Source organism: Camelus dromedarius, chromosome 7 (genome assembly GCF_036321535.1).
Source record: "Camelus dromedarius isolate mCamDro1 chromosome 7, mCamDro1.pat, whole genome shotgun sequence".
NCBI classification, from domain to species: domain Eukaryota; kingdom Metazoa; phylum Chordata; class Mammalia; order Artiodactyla; family Camelidae; genus Camelus; species Camelus dromedarius.
In genome coordinates this window covers 59,028,430-59,054,523 of record NC_087442.1, presented here as the reverse complement: position 1 = coordinate 59,054,523, position 26,094 = coordinate 59,028,430, and the positions used below count along the sequence as shown (strand labels likewise).

The 26,094-nt window shown below is 38.4% G+C and overlaps 3 long non-coding RNA genes across 4 annotated transcripts in view; 2 read left to right on the top strand and 1 right to left on the bottom strand.

Annotated features, from left to right (window-relative positions):
* The window catches only part of LOC116153986 (uncharacterized), a 191,584-nt gene extending 190,082 nt beyond the window's left edge, over positions 1–1,502 (top strand). The window contains exon 5 of the long non-coding RNA XR_010381685.1: positions 1,361–1,502. This is a non-coding gene — a long non-coding RNA (uncharacterized LOC116153986). The remainder of the gene's footprint in view (positions 1–1,360) is intronic.
* The window catches only part of LOC116153987 (uncharacterized), a 162,546-nt gene that overhangs the window by 96,251 nt on the left and 40,201 nt on the right, over positions 1–26,094 (bottom strand). The gene's annotated exons all lie outside the window — the stretch shown is intronic.
* Positions 6,356–25,866, top strand: LOC135321696 (uncharacterized). The gene is made up of 3 exons (XR_010381689.1): positions 6,356–6,559; positions 16,344–16,464; positions 25,089–25,866. It is a non-coding gene; the product is annotated as an uncharacterized LOC135321696 (long non-coding RNA).

Sequence of the window (26,094 nt, the reverse complement as noted above, 5' to 3'; positions counted from 1 at the left end):
TCCCCCATAAGCCCTCTAGAAAGCTGTAGATCTGATGCACAGATACTGCTCTTAAGAACATGATGTGACGCTCCAAGCCTTAGTTTCAGAGTATCAGGAGCAAGCTGTCGCCTTCAGGAGAGCAGGTTTGCTTGTGGAAGTCTTGAACTTGGTATAAACATTGCTCATTTCAGGCATACTGTGAAAAATCTAAACAGCTCTAAATTAAGAGCTGATTGTAAATTATTGCAGATTTCCTCCTGTTGCTTTCAGATTATTTGTTTAAAAGGATCTGGTAAATACGAGATTTTTATTATAATGACAAACGTCCTGCCAAAAGAAGAAAGAGAAAAAAACTCTTTCAAAATTATTCTGCATGGAAATGCAGGTGGCTCTCAGCAGTGCAGATTTCCCCCCAGGCAGCCTGTCACTTCTAAGCCTTGGAAAGAGCTCTTTTTAAGATTCGGACTTGCTTTCAAAATTCCTTTGACTAAGAAGCCAATGCCTATCGTCTTGCTAACATTTGCTCTGTGTTGTCAATCGTTAGTGGTCAGCAAAATGACCCCCAAATGCCAGAATCCAAATGAATAATTCAGGCATTGAACTTTAGAATATATGCTTGATTCTTCAAGATAGGGAGTCCTACCACCTGTCAGATGCTTTGAGTGGGATGAGGCAGGAAGAAGATGTCAGTGTATAAAATGCAAGAAAAATAATACATTTAGTTAAGTATCAACTCCAGATTTCCAGTTTGATAAAATGGGAATTCACAGTCCTGGCTCAATTTCAACTAGAGAGAAAAATAGAAAAGGAAAGGAAAGAAGCATTCATTTTTCATCAGAGCCTTAATCATGCAAGATATCCTAAAATCACAATTCTACTGAGCCAATATTTTCAAGACTTTATCTGTGGTGTGCAACTTGGATAGCATCACACACATACACGTGCACACATACCACCACCACATGTCTCCAGAGTGCAGACTAATATCTCACTCTACCAGTGACTCGCATCAATTCCTAAACTACTTTTGCTCTGGAGATTCCCTCAAGTGATCTAAGTTGAGCTTAACTTTGAAACCATTAATGAGGTCTCATATCCATATGAAATAAAGCTTTGTATTGAGTGGATATATAATTCAAATGTAGTAATAAAAAAATAACAGTTGTACTATTTGGAGCACTGCTCTGGACCGAATAGTATCCCCTAAAAATCCACACGTAGGAGCCCTGACTGCCAGTGTGACAGTAGCTGGAGATGCGGCCTCTGCGGGGGCTGTTGAGGTTAATCAAGGCCGTAGGGTGGGGCCTTCTTCCAGCAGACTGGTGTTCTTACAGGAAGAGACATCAGAGAACTCTCTTCTCTCCATATGTGCACGAAGGAACGGCTATGTGAGGGCTCAGCAAGGAGGTGGGCATCTGCAAGCCAAGAAGAGAGGCTTCACCAGAAACCAACCCTGACGGCACCTTGATTTTGGACTTCTAGCCTTCCAAAACTGTGAGACAATTCGTCCCTGCTGTCTGAGTCACCGGCCTGTGCTGTTCTGTCATGGCAGCCTGAGCAGGCAGGGACAAGCACTTATGGTTGCTTTGTGATTACCAAGTGTTTCATACACATTGTCTCTTTTAAAAAAATTTTTGTTGTTGTTGTTTTTGGGGGGAAGGAGAAGTAATTCAATTTTTATTAACTTACCTATTTTTTAATGGTGGGACTGGGGGTTGAACCCAGGAGCTTGTGCATACTAAGTTTTCGCTATACCACTGAGCTATACACACCCCACTGCACTGTCTCTTTTAATCTTCATAATAAGCTGTGTGACTTGTGCACTGTTAGTACCCCCGTTTTGAACATGAGGAAACTGAGGTATAGAAGGGTTTTATAACTTGCCCAAGGTTACACGCAGTGTCAGGTCTCTCTAACTCCAGATGCTATTAGAGTAAGTAAATGAAAAGAAATATCTTTTAAGTTATGTCAAGGCTTAAAATTTTATTATAGTTTATATGTGTCATTTATTCCTTCCACTGATATTCCTAGATTTTTGTCAATTGTACTAAATTGAACTTAGCTTGAGTTAATGATCTCAATCTAAATTAACCAACATAATGAGCTCATAATGCTCTCATTTAATCAATACCCACTAGGGAACAGTTCCATTATCATTTTTTTCACACCGTTTTGCCTTTAGGAATGGTGTCATCTGTTACTGAGTATAAAGTAGTAAGTGGATTTAACTCTTTTTATTAAGCGGTGCAGTCAAGTACTACAGTTACGGATCTTGACTCACCTGATGGGAAATGTGCTCTGTAATCTGAGAAGCCTGTTCCTTCGTGCATAAAATTTAATGGGAGGAACCAGACAATCAAGAAAGATGTCTTGCAATATCTATTTTTATTTAGTGTACCATTTATTTTCCAAGAGTAATAAAGAGATATGTAGATTTTATACATGGAGAAGCCATGGAAAATAGGAACTCTGAGAATGTAATCCATTGGCAGGACACCAGAATGGTAATAAACCCAGACCTGGAGTTGTGCAATATTGGTTCCATTTACAGCATTACTTCTCCCCACTAGTGTAGGCCAGACAAGTCACTTAACCACTCTCCACCTCAGTTTCATCATGTGTAAAATGCAAATAATATGTCAACCTCCACAAGTGATTATGAGAATTAAATGGAATGGTGTTTATAAAAAGTTCAGCATTTTGCCTGACAAGTACTACATGTTTAATAAATGTTAGTTGTAGTTATTGATATCTGAATCAAGTGAGGTTTTCTTCCACAATTTATTTATGTAGCCATTTAGCATCCTGGCAGAACTCCTTCTTTTTGGCTCACAGGTGTAATCAAAACAGACCCGGTAGATACATTCAAGGTACCTTCAAGCCCTCAGAAGATATAATACAAGAGGGGAAAACAGAGCTAGAAGTAGAAAAAATCATTTTTTAAAATGGAGAACTGTTATTTTCCAGCTCCCAGGAGACTTGCCAACAATAAACAGCAAAAAGTAGGAGATGATTACACTTTACCTAAGAGGTAGCTATTTATAAAAGAGTTTTAAATGATACACAGCTAACACTGTTGGGTCCACCAGCACAACAGACAAGAATCCAAGTCAGTCTGGAGTTGATGGGGATGCCTTAGGAAAATACCACAGAAAGTCACTAGAGTGAGTTTGAACCTCAGTTACATAGATCCAGGCATTAAATTAGCACCAGCTAAAGGCCTGGGAAACTTCAGGCTTAACAGAAATTGGTCAAGTAGCAAACACATGTCAACCATGACCCTCAGTGTGGCTGCTGTTGCCCATCAGAGCCCAAGTTGTCCTGACATCAAATAATTACTTTGGTGACCCCAGTGGGAGAGGACAGACTGATGAAACCCTTTAAAGGATCAAGTCAGAAAAGCCTACCTATGACTTCGGCTATGTGGCAATGACAGTTAACTGTTCCCCAAAATGTGTTTCCCCTTCATGGCCCAGAGTTGTGGCAAAATACATTATACAGCCAGGAAGATGATTCTAAGCCCCCTTTGCATCTTGCAATGCCACATACCTGAGTTCTAGTCAACAGGGTATGAGCAGAAGTGATGGGTGTCACTTCCAGTGCCCCCACTCGTAAAACCTCTCAGACTTGCCCCATGAAGCTATTCTCCTCCAGCCACCAAACAGAAAAAGTCACTATGTTGATCTTGGAAACTAAATGCTGAAGATTGCAGAAACTCCATCAAACTGGGTCCCTGAATGATGGGAAACATTCCTCCTCCCCACTTCCCATCTGCTTTAAACAACTCAGGACATTTTATGAGCAAGTAATAAACTTCTATTGTGTGTGGGCCCTAAACACATTTTAGCACCTGCTTGTTATAACAGCTAGCATTATCCTAACTAGCACAAGTTATAAATTTTTGGCATGTGAATATTGCTGGAGAGAGAGAACACAGGAATTTAAACATCCTTTCTGTTCTGTTTCCCTTTTCTATTCTGATATGTACTGGGCACGTTTCATATCAATGAATGTTATTGAATATTGAATGAATGAGTAACTGGCTGATTGGCCTGTGACAAATAACCTAACTTCTCTTTGCCTTCAATTCCCAAAAGCCATAATTAGCATCAGAATATCTCCACTTTATTGAAATGTAGTGAGAATGAACAAAATGATACCTAACATCCCGCTCTGAGCTCCTTGGGTAAAAAGTATAGTAAATTAAGTACAGAATAAACACAATCAAGTTTTTAAGGTACTTATTAAACACAAATTGAGTAGAAATCAAGTTATGTAAAGCTTAAGGTTATCTAGAACCCAAGAACACCAAATCCCACCATGATGTACACAAGTGAGTGTCAACAGCATTGTCTCGTGTGTATATTAAACAGATGAAATTAGCTTTACTCCTCCTTGAGATGCCTTAGTAACTAAAAGTCAGTAACTATGCAATAATAATCTCTTTCACAGAAATGTAAACTTCTAAGTTTGGTGTTAGCTGGACATATGTAAAACTATGTAATCTTTCTGTCAAAGGTGGTGGCAACCTAACAGTGCTTCCATGGGGCTTAGTCGGAGATGGAGGTACTTGTAATGGTGTCGCTAGCTTTTTGTGCTGATTTTAAAGACTAGAAGTGTATTTAGAATATATTTCTAACTCATTTGATTTATAGTAATATCTGTTCAAGGTGACCCTACATTATATTTGATCCAGGTTTCATAAAGGAAGACATACACATGGTAGCTTAAAGTTAGGCTGAAGTTAGCCAAAATTGGAAGAGGAATTATTGGTCATCTGATGGTCTGAATTTAGGAAAATCCACAATCCTATAACTTTGGCTAAGTTTAGCACTAAGTCATTCAAGATGTATCCATTCACATGTACAACTTTCTTTACACTGCTATGATTCATTCATTCACAAAATATTTACTGTGGCCCTGAGCTAGAAGCTGGGGATTCAAAGATGCCTAAGATACAGTCCTTGTCTTCGCAGAGCCACAGTCTAATAGAAAAGGCAGTCATATAAATATGTGACCATAAGGCACAGCAATATATCTACTACAGCTGTGCACAATACTAAGTGCATCCCAAGCTCCATTCGTGCATCATAGGGTACTGTGGGATGGGAGCTAAAGGGAACTGTCCCATGTTTTGCAATTTCTGCTGCAAATTTAATCTGAGGCGCTAAGGTTGATGAGTTCACTTCAATTTTTCTGTTGTTCTGTTTCAACCTGGTCAGCCAGCATAATACCATGGCCCTTTCTTAGGTTTTGGAAGTTTTAGACTCTCAAATTAAGAGGCAGCCACCTTGAATTGGACAAAATTCATGTGTTCTCGTAAATGAAGAGTCCTATTTACATGGTTTCTGGCCTTTGATCCAGCACTTTACCACAGTGCTAAAAGCCCAATGTCCCCTCCTGTTTTTCTTTTACATATTTATACTCGGGCCAGAAAATGTTAGTGGGAATATAGAGGCACTGAAGTAAGTGGTAACTATCTGGCCTGGCTAACTGCTGAAAAAAAATTTCTATAGAAGATAGGGCCTTCTTTGGATGACACCTGTGCCCCAGGGAAATTGGGATATTATTATAAGCAGCGGAAAAAAGTCATTCTACAACATGGGAGTAATTGTTAGCAGGCAGGAGATCATGTAATACACAGCAATTGTGGATTTTAAGGGCAAGATTCCAGACCATGCTATAAGCCCAGTTGTCTGTCCAAGGTTAATGGGGTAATGTCCTTGCTTACTCCAGCTCAGAGCCAAATTAACTTCATAAATTCTGAGTATAGATTCTGTCTTTTGTCTATTGGAGTCAGGATTTAATGTTCTGAAGGGGACCAAAGGATTTAATGTTTAATGGAGTGTTTGTCCCTCTTTTCAGCAGACTACAAATACATTTCCCTTTCCAAGACACTCCTCTGAAAAGAGACCCAGAGAGGTGAGAGTCTTTGCTGACAGCCTTTTTTCACTTTGTTTAGAGAAGTCTGTTAGACATTGTGTTATGAGAATACCTGGCCTGCCTGCAGCTGTGCTTCACCCGGGACTACTGCAGCATAAGCTTTAAATCATCAAGTTCCATGAGGCCAGTAAGTGCCCCACAGTATTTTCCAGTGAGGCTGTCTCTACAAGCCACCGAAATGGCTGCCAATTTTGTAAGAAAAGCCATTCAAGTGAGTTTGGCCTTGTTGGGTGGGAATGAGGGGAAATCCATCATGTATCAAGACGTGAATTATATGATTGCATTTTTACTTTTCACCCAGTTGTTTTGGCAGCCTGAAGGAGAGGGTCAGACAGTCTGTCCCCAGTTGAATGCTACTGTCTTCAGAGTGAAGGGGGCCAGTTTCAATGGCTACATTGCCATGTTCAGCATCTGTTTGCTTGGGAGCAGAATGATTATCGTCTGGAAACAGCATGTTCAATTACAAATTTTGTATGATATTTACAGAATATCCCTTGCTCTGTGAAGATACCAACTGAGATGACAGTGGAGCTCCAGGATAAGTCATTGAGAGGAGCAACTTCAGAAAAGGAGGTGTGCCAACAGATCGCCCACTGCCCTGGGAGTCAGAAATGGCTCACGTATACCTACTCAGGTTACTGCCTTTTTCTTTGCTGATAAACCTTGTTCACCGCAGCTCAAAAATGCTAAGTCAGCATCCCAAAGTTGAGGGGAAGGCTTTACCCATTTTACACTCATCAAAATAATTTCCAGTATTAGGCATATTCAAACTGAAGAAAGGTAACCAAAAGTTAGAGAACCTGAGGAACCAGGAGGGAAAACCTGATGATCCTGGACCTTTGTGCCTCAGACATTAAGGCTGACATTGGTACTGGGTCTATGTCCTAGAGAGACATTTCCAGATGTTGATATTCTAAGGAAATGGGTTAAAGTATTTCCTTGTGCCATATTCTCACCCCCAGAAAGCTCAGAAGCTAGTCAGAGACACAGACCTGTATCCAAAAGATTTCATCACTGTATAGTAGAGGTTGGTAATACAATCTGGGAATGGTGATCTGGTGACCCTTCCTTTTTGGCTGCACATCTTTGAGGCTCTTGTTGAAACAATCTAAAACTCGGGATCAATACTTGGTCAATCCATCATAAAATTGGATTGTGATAATGGTCACACAAATCTACCATGCTACTTTAAAAATATATAATTGTACACTTACAATGGGAAAATTTTATAGTATATAAAATATGCCCCAGTAAACATTAATAATTATGTTTGTAATAAAAATATTGTTAAATAAATAATAAATAAATAGCCAATTGATATTTTCAGATATTTTGACAATCAGTTTGAACTAATTTCATGCCCAGCCCAGTCAGTCATGAAGAAATACGCCATCAATATGTCCCCTAAATGCCCCAGTTTGTCATAAGAAATGATTTGTCAAAATGTGACCTGGTTTATGTACAACTAACCATTTTTAAATCAAGATGAGCGTTTGTTTTCTCATATCTCCAACTAAATACAGAATATGATTTGGATCTAGACAGCATAAATAAGAACAAGTATTTCAGTCACTGAGAAAGAATGACAATGAGAATAACTTCACAAATGATCACAGAAAGAAGCTGTAACCATCCTTTTAGGAATAATTATTTGACATTCTGATAAACCTGTATACATAAATTCCTCTCATGGGAAGATAGCACTTAATTTTTTTAAGAATTGAAATCTCCATCAGCTATATGGCCTACTTCCTTATGGCTAAAGGGGAAAAAAGAGTTACTCCATTTCAGCATAACTACTAAACTTTTTGCTGAAATAAAAATATCTTTCTTCAGTATAACTTCTGTTTTCACTGGTTTGAAATAATGACCATAAAATTTTAAGCAATGGGAAACTTTACAATTATCATTCATTCAAGCTCTATGATCCTTGCCAGTTTATCTAAAACTAGTTCAGACCCAAAAGTAACTTCCCATAGAAAACTGCTTCTTTTCTTGTGGTCTAGGAAATCAATCAGCTCTTAAATACTGTTTAATCTGTAATGTAAGGAAACCACTAGGGGATTCATGGGAGGCAAATGGTGAACATTGAGAACCCTCCATTTACATCTAATTACCCTTTTTATTATAATAAAAGTTTGAGAGAAATGCTTTTAGACTTGAAATGACAAAATCGTTTATTTCTACTACTTGCTGTTGTTCACTCATGTAGGAATTAATTTCATGCAAAATGGTTTCACAATTATTCTAAAGGGTAGGGGGATAACTACTAATTTCTAGCTATTGTTTGATCTTCACAAATAATCCTTTAAACCAGGTAATATTATTATATCTTTTCAACAGATGGAGAAACTGAGGCTTAACAAAGTTAAATACCTTGCCCAAGTTTATTAGGCTAATAAAGAGCAGAGATAGAATCCAAACCCAGGACTGATTCTAGAGTCAGAATTAACAGTTCTTCAGCAGAGAAAGAAAAACTGAAAACTGAGGAGTCTCACATGAGCTCCTGTCCTGGGGAAAGCTTTCCAAAGGACAAGATCAAACCAGCATCGCATTTGCATTTAGTGTGAAGAACTGAGTTACTCTTAAGCCTACATGTAAATGCTGTGCCAGAAAATATTGGCTTAAAAAAAAATAAAAAAGCTTTCCCCAAGGACTGGCTAGAAGGAGGATTCTCCAGGGAGATAAGATATACGGTCTGTGAATTCCAGCCCCAAATAAGCAGCCTGTCCAGGACAGGACCTAGTTAGGTTAATAACATTTGTGACCTGTCACTTGCTATGGAATATTCTAAATTGACCACAGCTTCCAACTGCTTCAGATGTGTTATTTTAATAAGAACATTGTGCTCACAGACTGACAGATAAACCTAAATGCAAATAGTGTCTCATACTGTTTGGAAGAGGCAAAGACCAAGCTGAATGGTACATTTTGGCTGGGAACTCCCTAAACATTTTCTAGGAGCTCTTTCTTCCTGCTGACAGAAGAAAACAAATCTAGTTGGTTATTATAAGATGTTTCTTTTTCTTCTTTTTACCCCCAAAGAAAATATGCTTTCCTGAGAAATCTGAAATTATAACGTGCCCTTTTAGATATTGCCACATAATTTACACTTCTGGCAGAGATTCTCCCAGCAGCCACTTGGGATACATTTTCATTCAGCACGTTGGCACTCTTATGTAATTTTGATAAAGGTCTTATTCACTGGGATAACCATGGCAACCCACTGTCCTTTGGTTGTCCTAACTGGATTATTTGTTGAGTGGCTTGAATTGCTGAGTGACTGGATAACCATGGTACCCATGAAACACGTTAGGTAGAAGTGAAACACAGACGATTATATTTAAGGGCTCATTAAGATCTGTCAAGGCCAAAGCTGGGTAGCTCTCCTTGCGTGGGTCAGGTCCTCCAAAGCTTTCTGTTTCTCCATGCTGAAACTTGGCCAATCTTGTCAGCCCAGTGACAATGGGAAAAAAGAAAAAAATGAAACTCTGTTAATAGGATTATACAATTTCAGGAGTAGAATGTTGCTACAGATGATTTATTTTGAAAGCTGATTTTGTTTTAGTGAAAACAAGCTCAGCCCATTACACCAGAGGCTGTGGTGCCAAACACAATCATTTCTAGTTTGAAAGATGTGATTGCTTTTTAATGTGGAAATTTCACAAGGTTACGAAGAGGAAAAAAATTAAACTCCTTTCATGTAACAAAGTCACTTTGGGATATGGGTTACAATGCCCTGACAGTGTCCAGATACCCTGACCACATTGCAAGTCAGAAAGGTGGATCAGTTTGATTTACACCATTTCTCCATTGTGTTTCTCTTATGCCTCTGAAATAGCCTAATAGTCTTTTTTTACCAAAATAAATAGAGAGTAAGATAATATAAATACTTAAAGTATGCAGGGTCAGGCAAGAATAGGAGAGAGAGAGGAAACGAATATAGGTAAAGAAACTTAGTCTAAGTCTATAGACCTGTGTGTGTGTATGCGTGTGTGTGAATTCTCCTTTGCCAAAACACTTTTATTTGCCTACTCCAGTTTGACCAAACTGATAACCTGTTACTTAGCTTATTCCAATTTAATCTGGTGCTTTGCTTTTGCCAGATTCTATACCATTTTCTTTTTTTCCCTATATCTTTGGGGGACTTTAAAGGAAATACACACTCATCAAATCAATTTTAATGTGTTCACAGGATATGACTGAGATTATCAAAATGATGATGGCTAGGTTTTGATTCTGCCATAACTTCTCAGATACTGTAATTCTTTGCTAATATGCAATACAGTGTGCAATTCTTAGGGAACAGTTGGTGGAACAAGGGAAAATTGCTTCTACTGGTATAAATCACTAAATTGGGAAAGATCAAAAAGTTAAGCCATTTTGAAGAGAACTGAATGTTTGTCATGTGGAACACATCTCTCCATTCTTAAACTAGGCTTACATCGCTAGCTGGGGAGGAAAGTGCCTTAGCAGGGAATACAGCCATGACAATGTAGCAGCATTTTGGGTAGAAATGACATATACACCGTGAAACCTTTTTGTCCTTCCAGTAATTGTTTGGTTTTTTTTTGTTTGTTTTTTTGTTTTTTTTTTTTTTTTTTTTGCCTGTGCATTCTATATACGTGTCATCCTGTTCTTTTGTGACTGGCAGGGGGGAAGTAGGTGAAGAAACTATATGATTGTGGTGCTCCTTCCAAAAGTTGGGCCATCAAAATTACTATTGCATCTTTGGGAGCCAGCACAAAAGGACACAAACCTAAACATTAAAGGAACTGAGACACTGGAAGGGAAAGGTGTTGGCCTTTTGTTGGAGTAAAATTTACGGGGAATGAGTTGGGAGTCCAAAAAACAAGCAAAGCAAGATTACAATGCCCAGTTTTAAATGTAAGCAAATCCTAGTTAGCTCCTGGCAGTTCCACATAGTGCACCATTCATTCAGCACTCAGGCCAGTCCAGAACCCCCAGATCAGCTAATGTGGTGAGTGTCCATTTCCCTCCAATTCCCTTTTTTGATTCCTCATTTTTTTGTTCATTGTCACTTCAGTTCTGATATCTAAATATCTATATAGATTGTTTAACTTCTTAGCCTCACTTCCTATAAGAAGGAGACTTGGGCTCTGTAAAGTAAACTTTGGGATCATTGTGGATCACTGTAACTAGTGGTTAGGGGAAGGGCTAAGCATGTTAGTGCACTGAAAGGCTACCATGTTCTAACTATTTCACATACTAATTTAATCCTCACAAAACCTTGAGATAGATATTGTTATCTCACTTTGCAGAAGGATAAATTGAGATACAGGGATGTTAAGGTACCTCAGATTCATCTACTTCACAGCCCACGTTCATCCCACCAGTTCATTCTGCCTCCTAACCTCACTTGCAGCAATAGCCCATTGATCCTTGGAGCTGAGGATTGGACTTATTCAATGATATGGAGTCTAATTATGTCTCCAATTAAGACCTCAAAGTCCTTGGTTATGAGACTGGGGAAAGGGTTTGGAGCTCTTCAGATGAAAAAAAAGTGAAGTATAACATTCTGTATTCAAATGTATATTTGATATATATGACAAAGTACTATTAGTTATGTAGGTTTGTTCAGCAAGTAAGTCTCTGAGACCAATAATAATAAAAATAGCATCTTACATTTATATTATGTGCACAGTTCTTTGTGCCCTTTCATATATATTTTCACATTTAATGCTTTCAAATCCCTTTAACTAAGCAAGACAGTATTATCCTCATTTGACAGGAAAAGAGTCTATGAGTTAGAGAGGTTAAGCACTTTGTCTGTGGTCACATGGATAAGCAAGAAACAGGAGTCTAAAACAGTAGGCTTTTCTCTTAAACCAGTTCTCATCCCTCCGTAGTAGATAAACTGTACCATCTTTGGGCATCCTTCTATTATTCTGCTTATCACACTGTATTTGAATTGTTGGTTACTCGTTTCCATATCCCTTGACTGTGAGCTCTTTTAAATGAGACTGTCTTTTTTTCTTTCTTCTTGGGGGAAAAAAAGATATTTAATTTTCTAAATTAAACAGAGTGCAGAGTCCTAAGTTCCACCACACGGAACTGACAATTGCCAACATTTTGATAAATTCATTCTGCCCTTCATCTCTATATTCTTCGTACCTAGCATAATGTCTGGCACATAGTGGATAGCCAGTGAATATTGGTTGAAATTAACTGTGGGATCCATAATTATGAGAATAAATTAGGAAATTTATTAACTAGTGCAGAAATGATACTTCAGATTTATTTCTTTATTTCTAAACTTGTCGTGTCTGAGGTGATTCTAAAACATTCATCCATATTTTACTCTTTTATGGTATAATGACAATGGTGATCATAAGAAGGCTTCGTAAAATGACATCTGTAATTATGTTCCTTTTTAAAAGGTGAACTATACATGCCCCTACAGCAATATTCCCACAATGAATGAGTCTTATGGGGTATTGATTAATGGCTTCTTCAGTTTAAAAAAAAAAAGATTTCTTCTTGGATTTCAGTGGTTGCTAAGACTGCAGTCTACATGGGAAAAAAAAAAAAAAAACAACTGCATGAAACCAGACTCCAAGCTCAGAGAGCAAACATGCACACTGCACCAGAAATCATGTTATTCCAGTCCAAATGTACCAAATCCTCCTGTAACGTGTGGTCAAGTAGTTAAGTTCTAAAGAAAAATGCAAACAACCTGAAGGGAAACTGTGTCTGTCTCCTTCAGCCTCTGAGCCTCCCTGATAGAACTCTGTAGAGGAAGGTGTGTTAATGCTTCACCCGGTAATGATAGCCTCACCAAGTGCTTCGAAGGAGTTAGTTATACAGTTAGGGCCAAATTTGAGTTTGGAAAAGAGAGGAAGCAAACTGACTGTGTGTTTTGTTATGAGATCCTGGGAGGAGCTTCGAGCATTACAAAGACTCTTTCCTCTTCTAATCCTTCCAACCTCCTCCTCACCCCCTCAGGGGTTTCATTCTTTTTCACAGAAGCTTGGCGGCAGGCAGAGGAAGAAAGGCTAGCTACAGAAAGGACTCAGGTCTCCTTGGCATGACCTATGACTGCAGCCCCAACAGTAGATTGTGAGACTAGAAGCCCTCTTTTCATTGAGTCTGTCTTACTGAGAGGAAAAACTGCTTTGTATGATGACTTTATGGCAAATGCTGGCAAAAGCTTTGCCCTGCATACTGAAAGAGAGACATTTCTAACCGCAGCTCATGAACCACACTTATTTACTCTGGCACATGCCCACTATTTGTTCATAGGCTTTCTGTCTCTACTAATGTGTTCCAATTTTGGAGGCTAAATCATTGCCAGTAGTTTCCAGGACATTCCGCTAGGCTAAGCAAAATCGCCCTAAGCGGTAGTCAGAAACCACTGGAGTAGTATTGTAAATACAGACTATTTGCAGTAGACGAAAGATAGCAAACATCTTATCGTTTTTGTGCTGCAGAATTCCATGGTCATATCTTGCAGAAAGTCATGCAAGGCACTCACAAGAAACTAGAGCAGGGTACAAGGGCTTTCATCCCTACTAGAACTCAGAAATTGTGCTTGAAACCACTTTGAAATTCAGTCACAGCCTAGCACAGCTATAAGTGCATAGTATGGCCCTGTTCAGGAGACATGCTAGAGACTGGACACAGCTAACCTGCAGTAGCCTTTTGTCTGATAGGGATTTTAAACTGAACATAAGATCTGAAAACAGTGGAGCAATGCATTTCTGCATTCAATAGTCCTTACACGCCCATGTGGGTCCTTACCTTAGGCCTAATGATGGTTTAATGCTCATGTTGAACCATGTTGATTTTAAGACCTGGGATAGCTGGGAAATTCTCCTTTCATAATAAAACCTGACAGCACTATTGAGCTGCCTTATTCCTTATTCTGCCCCAGGCAGGGACTGAGGAAGGGATACATTACGTGATATCACTTCTCTGTCCATAACTCTTATGCCTGTTTTCTATTAGATTTGTTTCTAACCAAAGCAGAGATTTTATTTACCCATGTGTATTAATCATGAACGAGAGTGTGCGTGATACACTCAGTAACTTTGGTAACAACGCATCAATATAACCATGTTTGTGTTTGGAAAGAGGAAGGAAGCTCACCCCAAAAGTAAATGCTGAGTATCCACCAGTATTCTTTCGAGGTGGCTAAGTAGATTCTTGAAGTACTTACATGTTTTACAGTACCTCTTGAGACTTACTGAAACTAGTCTCTTTCATCCTAAGGGTGAAGCAAAATTAAGTTGAAATAAGCCACAATTAAAACTCCATGTGTTGGGTTACAAGGCAGAAGGAAGGGTATACATACCTCTATCCATGTGTATTCTGTTAACATTTCAGGCATTTTAACTTTGGGTAGTGGACAGCATGAAGGGGGACTAGGTAGGAACAAGGCCACCACATCAAACTGATAGTGGGGTAGAAGGAACATTTGACACCTCCCGCCTTCTCTGCCTCCTGTCTGTTTTTAATTTTGCTAAATCATTCCCGTCTGGAGATTGTATATTTTAAGTCGCCTCTCCAAGCAACACAGAGGTACAGTGTCGGAGAGCCTGATCTCAGAGCCAGGCAAAGAGATGCGAAAGCTTGTAGAGGCCCCAAGGCACAAGAAAGCAGAAAAGGAACAGGGTGGGGTCCTGGCTAAATGACATTAGCCTTTAGGGTGTGTACAGAAACTGGGACAATGGCACTGGGAGACATAACTTCTCTATGGTGAGTGTAAGGTTTTTGTATGTTTGTGTTTTAAAAAGTTAATATCCCTTTGAAAGTTCTAAAGGTGACGTCCTGGGAAACGTAAACTACCATGAAATTTTACTGGAAGAGAGATTCCCAGGCAAGAGACTTAAAAGTGAGATTTGTCCATCGTAAATATGAAGGTAATACATAAGGGAGGAAAACTGGCGACAAAACCTAAGGTGTGTTTTGCACGTGCGCACATGCACAGAAACACCACGATGCTGTGGAGCCTGTCAATAGTGACTTTAGAGGAAAAAAAATTACCCTCTTTGTATCCTAACACCGCTCCCAAGTCATGTAGATCTGTTTGGGTGAATTCAAATTCACATGTTCTAGGTGTTGGCTTTTACACGGACATGTTTTTAAAATACATACAAATCTGTAAGATGGGCCTCATAATAGTTTTGTCTATAGAGAAATTATGCGGCTCAAATGAGAACAAAGGAAGTAGAGTGCTCAGCATGGTGCTTGAAACAGTCAGTACTCAAAAATTATCTGCTGTTATTATTTAAAGACTTAAGTGATATAGGAATTTTTTTAATGTGGTGCAATAATGGTAACCAATAGCTTCCTCTCTACAGGGAATAGCCTTGAACTTAATTTAAAATTGTTTCAGTCTTTCTGTTCATTTCTCATATATACTTTCCCCGGCTCGGGTTTATTGAGGACTCTGAATGCAGCACCACTGCAGCTTTGTGCTCCACTGTAGTAGCCTCTTGATGGTGTTAAATAATACTGTGGTTTTAATGAAAGGAAGCAGCCACAGTGGAGTGGGCTCACACGCACAGGTATCCATTGCATTTGAAAAAAAAAAACCCTTCTGAATGACATTTCTTCATGTTTTATCACCCTTTAGAGGAATGATAAAACTACCTATTTACTCTTGCTGATAAAGCAGATACTGTTTATTATAGTTCTGTAATGTATCTACCTCATCTCCTTCCCAGAAAAAGCCCTGTTTTGTTGTGTACATCTAGTTGCAATGCCATTCTTTCTTATAACTGATCAATTATGATGTTAGGTTGTTTTGCTTAAGCATCTTTCTCTATTATTATCTAATAGCTATAGAAACAGTGGAAAAGTTAACTCAAATGAGAGAACAATTAGTAAGTGAAGAACAGGTATTCATGATTTGTGTGTGTGTGTGTGTGTGCGCGCGCGCATGTGCCCACACGTGCTTGAGCCAGGTCTGGAAATCCTACACCCTCTGTGCATTTATGCATGTAGAAGACATGCATTTACATACAAAAACCACATAACTATTAGGAACCAGCAATGGTGCTCTTGATTCTCACTGAAAATCACTGTAAATACATGGGAAATTTTCCTAAGAGTGTAAATCAGCCTTGCCCAGTCAATAACTCAGCAAGTGTGTCCTGGCTAGGCTACGAAGATATTCAGAAAATCTTGGATTAGGGTAGCAAAAGTGAAACAGAAGCAATGTCAAATCAAAACTGCTATGGGCATTTTTTTTAAGTAATTTGGCTTAAGTCATCATGTAATCAGACATAAAGCACTGCTACTGTTTTCAAAGGGACAGTTAGAGAGCAGAGTGAAGATTTGATGAGAGGCATATAAACACCTAAAAGAAAACAGGCATGGATTGTGAGATTACATATTCTAAGTAGGAATCAGCTGCAGGCACTTCTGAATCATTTGTCTTTCTGATCTTTTAGGAATCAGCCTGTAGGCAAACCACGGAGTGAGGCTGGGAGTGCCTGGGTGAAGGTGCTTGTGCACGTGGGAGGGGAGCGAGCACCTTCTCTTGGTGCCAACTCCCCACCCCCCAGGAGAAAGGTATGTACAGTCCTTGGTCTACCTGTTGACAGAGCAGTTAGGCACGTTCTCCAGCTGTCTTGCTCCCTGCCAGCACCTCCTTCCTCAACAGTAAAGCTACCTGGCTATGCAAAACAGGTACTCTGACTCTCCCAGGCTTGAGGGCTGGGCCTTCCTAACTCAGACTAGGTATTTGTCTATGTGCATGATGTTAAGGGTGCTAAAAAATATGTCTGTGTCCCCAAATATGACTCCCACCAATTTGCAACATAGCCTCTAAAATGTCACCACTGAAAAATTCACATTTTTGCGTTAATGCTGCTCATCCATAGTAAGAGGGGCAGTGTATTAAACTGCTTTTACCCTTTCTACTCTTGCTCTAATCAATTATCAAATAATGTCCTGCTCTTTTAGAAAGCAGAAATAAATATCCAATGGGAATGGGGCACAATGCAGGTAGAATCTGATAGAAAATTTGGTCAACAAGAGAAGTTGAAAAGGTCCAGAGTGTATCAGCTCAGGTGAGGACCACAGTGAGGGGACCTTGGGTAACCAGATTACAAAGTTACACTTCTAGGCAGGGGAAGTAGGATAGAGGAAGAGCCATTCCAAAATAAGTAAATGTAGCCAAAGGACTCCTTACCAGCATTTCTTAAGGCTGGTCCTACTAGAGTGTAGCCCTCCCAGCAAAATATATTGTGAAAAAATGTCACCCCTCCACCATAAACACATACCCACCCCTACCCTGCCCCTCTGCCCCAGTTTCCCATTTGGGAAACTTACAGTTACTGTGGCAGCCTCTAAGGCTTTTTTGGTGAACCACTCATAGAAAAAGAATGTTCAAGGAACCTAGAGCTCTTCAACCAAATGATCATGTCTCAGATTTCCCAGTTCTGACACCCAGTCCCTCACACTGGCACATCAATACATCCTTGTCATATTGTTGGCTGAAAGACAGCAAGTAAATCTCTTGAGAATTGCAGAGATGTGCACAGACTACTCAGTATAACCTTGTCAAAAGAAGATACAGCACTTTCTGGGTAATTCCTCTCCCATAGTCAGGAATAGGTTGTTATCTTTCATGAGAAAAAGATACATATATATGTATGTATATACACATATCTTTTTCTGTCTGATCACTCTTTACCTTCTTTTTGCAAGTCTTTAAACCTTTAAGAGAACTGCAGGTGTTTTAGGTATATAATATATAATATGACCTGTTAAAATTATCCCAGTGAAATTAGTTTCCTGGAAGACCAGAAGCCTGGTCTATCACCACACCTCCAACCACCTGATGGTGGTTCCAAACTACTTCCAAATCATGGAACTTCTAGGACTAGGGGACTCAGGGAAATTGCCCAGGCCATGTTTTACAAACAGGCTCTGGGACTCCTGGGAATGGAACTGTCTTGACTAACAAAGAGGGCGCTCCAGGTTTCATTATGCATTTCTAGTGGTATAGATGAGGTGGGGTGAAGGAGGTAGAGTTGATGCCTGACATAGGAAAAGGGATAATTACCAGGAACATTTTTCTTTAGCTGTTCAACCCAGTCCCTTGGGTTAAGAAGGAATTTAAGAGCCTGGTTTTCCTGATACCTTCTTAACTTTGATAAAAGCATGGATTTTTTTTTTAAAGCCAAGAACAGAGGAGTGTCATTGACCTTCCAGGATCCATCAGTGTCTTATGATAAAGCTATGTCAGTAACAATATTTTTTAAGGATATAATTTCATTTTAAGTAGAGAAGAAAAAAAAGAAAGTGAAAAACACATTTTAGCCACTTCATCTCATTTGATTTAATTTTTCCAGGCAAACTACAAACAAGAATGATAAAGTCATCCAGCCTCTATTATCCCAAATGTTCATAATGTTCAGTATGTAATTTACTCTTACAGCAACTGCACCAAGAAGGCAAAAACCAGCAGAATTACCCACAATTTATAGGTGGGTTAAGAAACAGACAAACAATTAGGTGCAAACAATTAAGTTCCCTCACTAGTTATTTTGTCTTCATAATCCCCACATTTTTAAAAAGTGATTTTTTAAAACATAAAAGGTTTTGTTTTGGCGCTAGGGGGACACAATCTCAGATGAAAAAAAAAAGTGATCAGTTTTCCAAACTTAAATAATGAATCTATTGGTGGCACTGCTATGAGAATCAGCCATGAATATAGTTGTAGAAACATGTAATCCCAGAAATGCCGTTCCATTCATCAACTCCAGAAAAGCTTTCCTTGTGAACCACGGAGATTAAACAGTTTTAATGGAGATTATGTCTAAGGAGACCACCCAAACTCACCTTTCAGCTACTCGCTCCCTAGTCGCTCTCTAGGGACATTAACTGTCTAGGTCCAGAAGTACATATGTTCCATAGAAATTAAATATGTTGGGTTTTCCATTCTTTGGACTAAAATTAGTAGTCAGTCACAGACTCTTTTTACCAGATAATGTTACCAAGCAAAAATGTCTCTTTAAGATTCTTGCAGATTAGATAGTCAGACAAAATTATCCCTATACAAGGCTGTGCCTCTGAACAATTATGATGCTGACCCAGCAAAAGCTATGTGTACGTTTCGTCTTTGGAATCTGAGGAGGAAAACTAAAACAAGTGGTCATTACTGAAGGGGGGTTCAATAATTGCTTTAATAGGACAGAGTGATTTTATGTGAAGGTCTTTGTGACAACTCAGGAAGAAACAATCAAAAGGAAAACTGTTTTTACAGCTTGTGACAAGGTAATACCAATAAATAGGAATGGCGCCTTGATCGTTTATCCCAGAGACCCAAATACGTAGTTTGACTGTATAATTTATCGTCCAAACCAAGACTCTTAAGCAAGTGAAGGGGGTGATTAACAATTACGCTGGAACAACAGGTGTGAGTGAACTAGAACATTTTGGGCAAACAGGGCAAGTGATCACCCTACTAATATAGAAAGGAGATTGATTGTAGGAAAAGGGGCAGATTTCTAATTAATATTTAAATGAAGAGGGCTTTTTTAAAGGAGTTTAATACATGATCATTTTACCTATTCAGGTTAGTGATATCTCAGTCATATCCTTTTTGTACTGATGATTAAATCAATGAGTCTTGTCAAATGATAGGTTATTTTATGTATTTCTGGCATATTGAAAGGGACATTGATTTTTTTTAACCCTGAAAACCAATTATTAGAGCATAATAATGCCCTTGTCTCCTCAACATGAATGCCCATTTCATGGAGAGTAACCTACTTACCTGCAAACAGGAGTTTTCAAAATGCTCAATGTCACTATTATCAGAGAAATGCAGATCAAAACTACAATGAGATATCACCTCGTATCAGTCAGAATGGCCATCTTTCAAAAGTCCGCAAACCATAAATGCTAGAGGGGGTGTGGAGGAAAGGGAACCCTCCTACACTGTTGGTGGGAATAGTTTGGTGCACCCATTATGGAAAACAGTATGGAGATTCCTCAAAAAACTAAAAATAGACTTACCATATAATCCAGCAATCCCAATCCTGGGCATACACCTGGAGGGAACTCTAATTTGAAAAAATACATGCACCCCACTGTTCACAGCAGCACTATTTACAATAGCCAAGACATGGAAGCAACCTAAATGTCCATTGACAGATAACTGAATAAAGAAGCTGTGGTATATTTATACAATGGAATATTACTCAGCCATAAAAAAGAATAAAATAATGCCATTTGCAGCAACATGGGTAGACCTGGAGATCGTCATTCTAAGTGAAGTAAGCCAGGAAGAGAAAGAAAAATACCATGTGATACCACTAATTTGTGGAATCTAAAAAAAAAGACACAAGTGAACTTATTTACAAAACAGAAATAGACTCACACACATAGAAAACAAACTGATGGTTACCAGGGTGGAAAGAGGGTGGGAAGGAATAAATTGGGAGTTTGAGATTTGCAGATATTAATTAGTATATATAAAATAGATAAACAAGTTTCTTCTGCATAGCACAGGGAACTGTATTCAATAACTTGTAGTAACCTATGATGAAAAAAGAATATGAAAAGGAATATATATATCTATATGTATGAGTGAAAGAAACACTTTATGCTGCACACCAGAAATTGACACAACATTGTAAACTGACTATACTTCAATTTAAAAAAATGAAAGAAAACAGGAGTTTTCAATCTATCTTTTAGGACTTATAGTGTCTTAAAGGTAATATTCATTCTAGATCATCTTGGAGGATAAAAGACCATTGTTAGCATGGAGTCCTGGCACATAGTAGGTACATAATAAATATCTGTTGAATAAATGAATGACAGGTATTCAGCAGAATAATTAATTTTTAAAGAAATATAAACGTATATAGAAAATCATATATTTGCTTTTATTCAACTTTTCTTAAACAGCTGCATAAAAAAAAAAAAAGAATACACACTGGAGTCAACAAAATTATCACTTTGCCTGTCTTTAGAAATCATAGCAAACAAGTTGCCATTCAGAAATGACAGAATAAACAGTAAGTATCTCTCTATAGATGCTACAAGTTTAAGAGATGAAACAGTTTTTCTCTTCTTTTGGATTATATGTTAGTATTAAAAATAAAATAAAACACTTTCCCACTTAATTGAAAGTACTGAATTGAAAGCATTCTATCCCTCTCATGATTAAGATAGTTATCTTGGAGAAGGGATTTGATGTTGGTGTTGAAGAAAGTCAATGACTTGGCTATGAAATAAGAGATGGAGAGTTTTGGAAGCCTATGTCGAAAGGCTCATAGAAGAAAGCAGATGAAATGAGTAATGGAAACAAAAGAATAATAATTTTAAAAAAAGAATAGTTATATGATGTAACTTTTGGGGGAAGCTGGGCAAAGGGTACATTGAACCTCTCTGTACTATGTTTGCAAATACTTGTGAGTCTGTAATTATGTCAAAATAAAAGGTTAAAACAAATTTTTAAACAGAAAATGAAATGAGAAAGTTGAGATGGAGAAATAGACTGTCTTAAGACAAATTTCATGTCATTTGAATATGCTAAAGGGAGCTATCGTAAATCTCTCAATATTCCTTATTCAATATTCAGCAAATATTTCTGAGCACTTTTCTCTATAACAATCAGTTTTTCTCAATGTTGAGGATATTGTGGTGAACAGGATAAAGTTCCTGTTCTCATGGAGCTTACATTCTAGTGCAGATATATAATAAGCAAAGAATAGTCAAATAGATACATAATGTTTCAGATTATAGTAAGTACTCAGAAGAAAAATAAAGCAGGGTATAGAAACAGAGCTAGATAAGCAAGTCCTATTCTAAAAGTATTCAAGAAAGCCTCTCTGATATGGGGACATTTGGGCAGAATAAAGGAAGGGAACTGAGCCATGTGGATATCTGAGGAAAGAGCAGTCCAGACAGATGCTGTAGTAAGTGCAAAGGCCCTGAGGTAGAAGTACTCCTCACATATTCAAAAAGCAGCAACGAGATCAGTATGGCCTGAGAACAGGGAAGTGGGTGACAGAAGATGAATTCAGAGATATGGAGTGAGTACAGGAAGCATTATAGACCTTGAATGACATGGCAAGAACTTTGGATTTTACTCTAAGTGAAATGGGAGTCATTGGAAGGTTTTGAGCAGAGCAGTAACATAATCTGATTTATATATTTTTTAGGGTTTTTTTAAATTAAAACTTTATTTTTAGAGCGGTTTTGGGTTCACAGAAAAATTGAGGGGGGATGTAGAGATTTCTCATATACCTCCTGCCCCTACACACACAGTCTCACCTATTATCAACATCCCTTATCATTTGCTACAACTGACGAACCTACACTGATACATCATAGTTACCCAAATCACTACTGAACTAATTCAGGTGAGTGATACTGAGGCTTGGACTAGGCCTTTGGTGGTAGAGGTGGTAAAAGAAATCAGATTCAGGACGTATTTTGAAAGTAGAGCTTCAGCTGAGTTGCCGTTTCCTGCTGTGGAAAGGATCATGGGAGAAGGCAGGTCTATCCATTTGGGACATGTTAAGTTTGAGTTGCATGATAAAAATGCTAAATAGTGGTGCCAGGAAGACAAGGAGTCTATAGTTTAGGGCCAGGCTGGGGTTTGGACATAAAACTTGAAAGACATCAGTATGGAAATGGTATTCAAAGTCAAGAGGCTAGATGAGATCACCGAGAAAATGAGTTAGAGAAGGCAGGTTGACTCAAGAACTGAGCCTTGAGCAGTCCTGACATTTCAAGATGAAGAGGATAAAGAAGAAACTAAGAAGCAGTGGACTGTGAGGTGGAGGAGATCCGAGAAAGAGAGGGTCCAGAAGGCCAAGAGAAAAAAGTGTTTCAAGAAGGAGAAAGTGGGGGAGGGTATAGCTCAGTGGTAGATTGTGTGCTTAGCATGCGCAAGGTCCTGGGCTCAACCCCCAGTATCTCCATTAAAAATAAATAAATAAACCAAATTACCTCCCTCAGCCAAAGCAAAACCAAACAAACAAACAAACAAAAAAGGAGAAAGTAACCACCTGTAGCCAATAAGTTGAGAGTTAGAGAAAATGAATACTGAAAATTGACCATTGGATTTGGCAAGTAAACACCCTAACTGAACTCAAACTTACTTTAGGGAGAGTATTAGGGCTGAAACCCTGAGAGGAGTGGTTTTCAGAATGAGTGGGAGGGGAGGAAATGTCTTTACAAAAGTAAAGGCAACCTCTTCAAGGAAAGTTGCTGTAAAGAAGTACAGAGAAATGGGGCAGTACTTGGAGAAGGTGTGGAGTTGAGAGAAGTTAAATGGAAGTTTCACCACTAAAACCAAGCAAATGAAATAAGACAAAACCAAGAGCTTTGTTTTCATTTGAAATTGGAGCGATCGCATGTTTGTATGCTGATAGGAATGATCCAGAAAGCAGAGAAATTTTCTTGAAATAGGTAGAGAGTTAGATTTAACCCAAGGTTGAAGTCTCTAAGGTAGGAATGAGGAAGCTTTTAGCTGCATCATTCTCGAGTGATTTACAGGGAAAGCTGAGAGAGGAACTGTCAGTTAGCCTGGACCTATTGACAAAGGAGAATATCGGTGAGCAAAGATAAAGGAACAGAAAGTTCAGGAACCTTCAGAAAAGAGGTCAGTGAAGAAATCTGAAGTGAATCTATAGGATATAAAAAACAAAACATGGCTAACCAGAAAAGCTGTTCTGGGAAATTTTGTTTATAGATGTGTAGAAGTCAACTTCTACACAAATCCATATCCTACCAAAGTCCTTTGGTTGGGTTTGAGTCTTATAAGTTATTTATTGTGAATTAGTATGTGCTTTACATTAAAAAATATTAGACAATCTAGAAGTACATAAGGTAAAAAAATGAAAGCATACACACTCTCTCATATTCTACTCTCTAGGGAGAACCACAATTGGTGCCTATCCTTACAGATATGTATGGGTATATTTATACACACACATGTATGTATGTATAATTTTTAACAATAGAATCATATATACTATTCATACTATTCTGCAACTTGCTTCTGATACCTAACAATATGTCTTTTGTATTTTTCGATCTCAATAAAATAACTCTACCTCCGTCTTTATAAAAAAGTATGAATAGGCAATACATGAACATGATACACTATATAAAAGGGCCAGGAAGGTATATATAGTATCACCCTCCAGCCTCCCAACAGTTTCTCCCCAGAGGCAACCACTATTACGAGTTTCTTAAATGTTCTTCCACAGCTGGGCAATGTATATAAATACAGATATGTTTGTATTTATACAAACAGTAGGTTACCATACATGTTGTTCTATACATTGCTTTTTAAATTTTAACTGTGTATCTTAGAGATCATTCCATATAGAGCTGCCTCATTCTTCCAAATGGCAACATTGTATTCTGTATTTAATCAAATCCTATAGCTGGATATTTCTAACTTTTCACAGAGAGGTAAATGCAACCATACTGAGCAACAATTTAGCATTTATTCAGCAAAAAAAAAAAAAAAAGAAGAAGAAGAAGAAGAAGAAACCAAAATACAGAAGTAAGACCAAAAGAAGGCATTTTAGGGTGCAAAGAACTATTGGTTAAACCTTAGGCTGAGGCCTTGTCTATGTGGCACTAAAATAAATTTCTTGAAAAGCAATTCAAAATTCTAGGCACTTATATTCTAATTTTCAAAAAAGAATTGATCTTTTTATTACTTTCAAGTAAGATATGAACAGTGAAGAGCATCTCTCTGTTTTGGGCACCTAAACCCTCTTAACAACCTTGATGAAGCATTTTTGGGGACCAGTCAGTGAAGGTCTAGAAAGTCATTTTTTGTTCATAGAAACACCTGGTTAAGAAACGGTTCTCCTCCATTTGGTATTTGTCAATGGCTATTACAGTTGATACTATACAGAGAGGATGGTTTTACAGATACTCCAAATAAAATAATGTCACTGAAATAACACATCTACTAGGAAACTCCAGGGGGGAAAAGTGATGTTTTTCCCTGTATATAAAATACATTATTAATTGAACTGTCTAGAAACACAGTGTCTTGTGGTGGCTGGAGTTTTAAGGTATGAGTCTCGTGTCAATTCTGTGACCACTGAGTATATGAAGTTGCATTATTCAGTTCTCTTTGCTTAAGTTTCCCATTTGGAAGACAAGAGAAATAATTGTATCTGGTGCCTCTTATCTACCCCCAGGCCATGCTGAGAGAAGCAGAAATGAGACCCTGCACACGGTGGAAAGTTTTCCATTAAGGTATTGTTTCTGTCATCATGTTGATATGACTCTGACCAAGTGATATCTCAAGGTTGAGAGGCAGAGAGATGTGTGAATCAGAATCAACTGGGGAGATTTTTCAAGCCACTCTCTCCCTGGCCCCATCCTTCCATCCCCCAGTTGCAAACTACTGTAACTGAAGAAAACTTCAGTGACTGGTTCCAGCAGGTATGGGACATCAGTATTGGGTTCTAAATAGTGGGAGATGTGCACATGGTGATTAAGGTCAATGTCTTCCGTTTCAGGAAAAGCTGAGTTTGAATGTTGACCCCACTCCCTCATTAACTATAGGATTTTGAACAATCTATTTCACCTTTAGAAGCCTTCATTTCCCCACCCATAAAGAACTTGCCTTTAAAATTGGTTTGTGGCTGCCATGTAGTTAGTACTCAATAAATAGTTCTGCCATTGGTTCATTGCTAACTCCAACCCCAACTGTCCACTCTGAACCATGGATTTCAGGCAATCTTTGTCATTCTCTCACAAAGGTTTAATAGATGTAGGATATATGCTTAAATATACAATTTTAAGGCTGGAAATAACTCTAAAACCATAACAATTACCCTCACCAAACCCTCATCTTATGGTTAGAAAAACTGAGGCTCGGAAAAACAAGAGATTTATCCAAGGCTACAGGCTATGTGGAAGGGCCAGGACTAGAGCCATACCTTCTGGCTTCCAGTCTAGCGATTTTCACTTCCTGCCTCTCAGACCACACACTTGATAAAAATAAGATGTTCTTGCTTTAAGAAGTTAATGATGAGAATGTTATTTCCTTTCTGCGACTGGGTCAGTCATGTCATCACATAGAACAAGAAAAATCCTATGAGATGGCCCTCATCCACCTAATAAAATTAATAGCACAGAAAGATATGGAAAACTACCTCCTGCTATTGCAGATGGAGCATCCAAAGGCCCAGAGAGGAG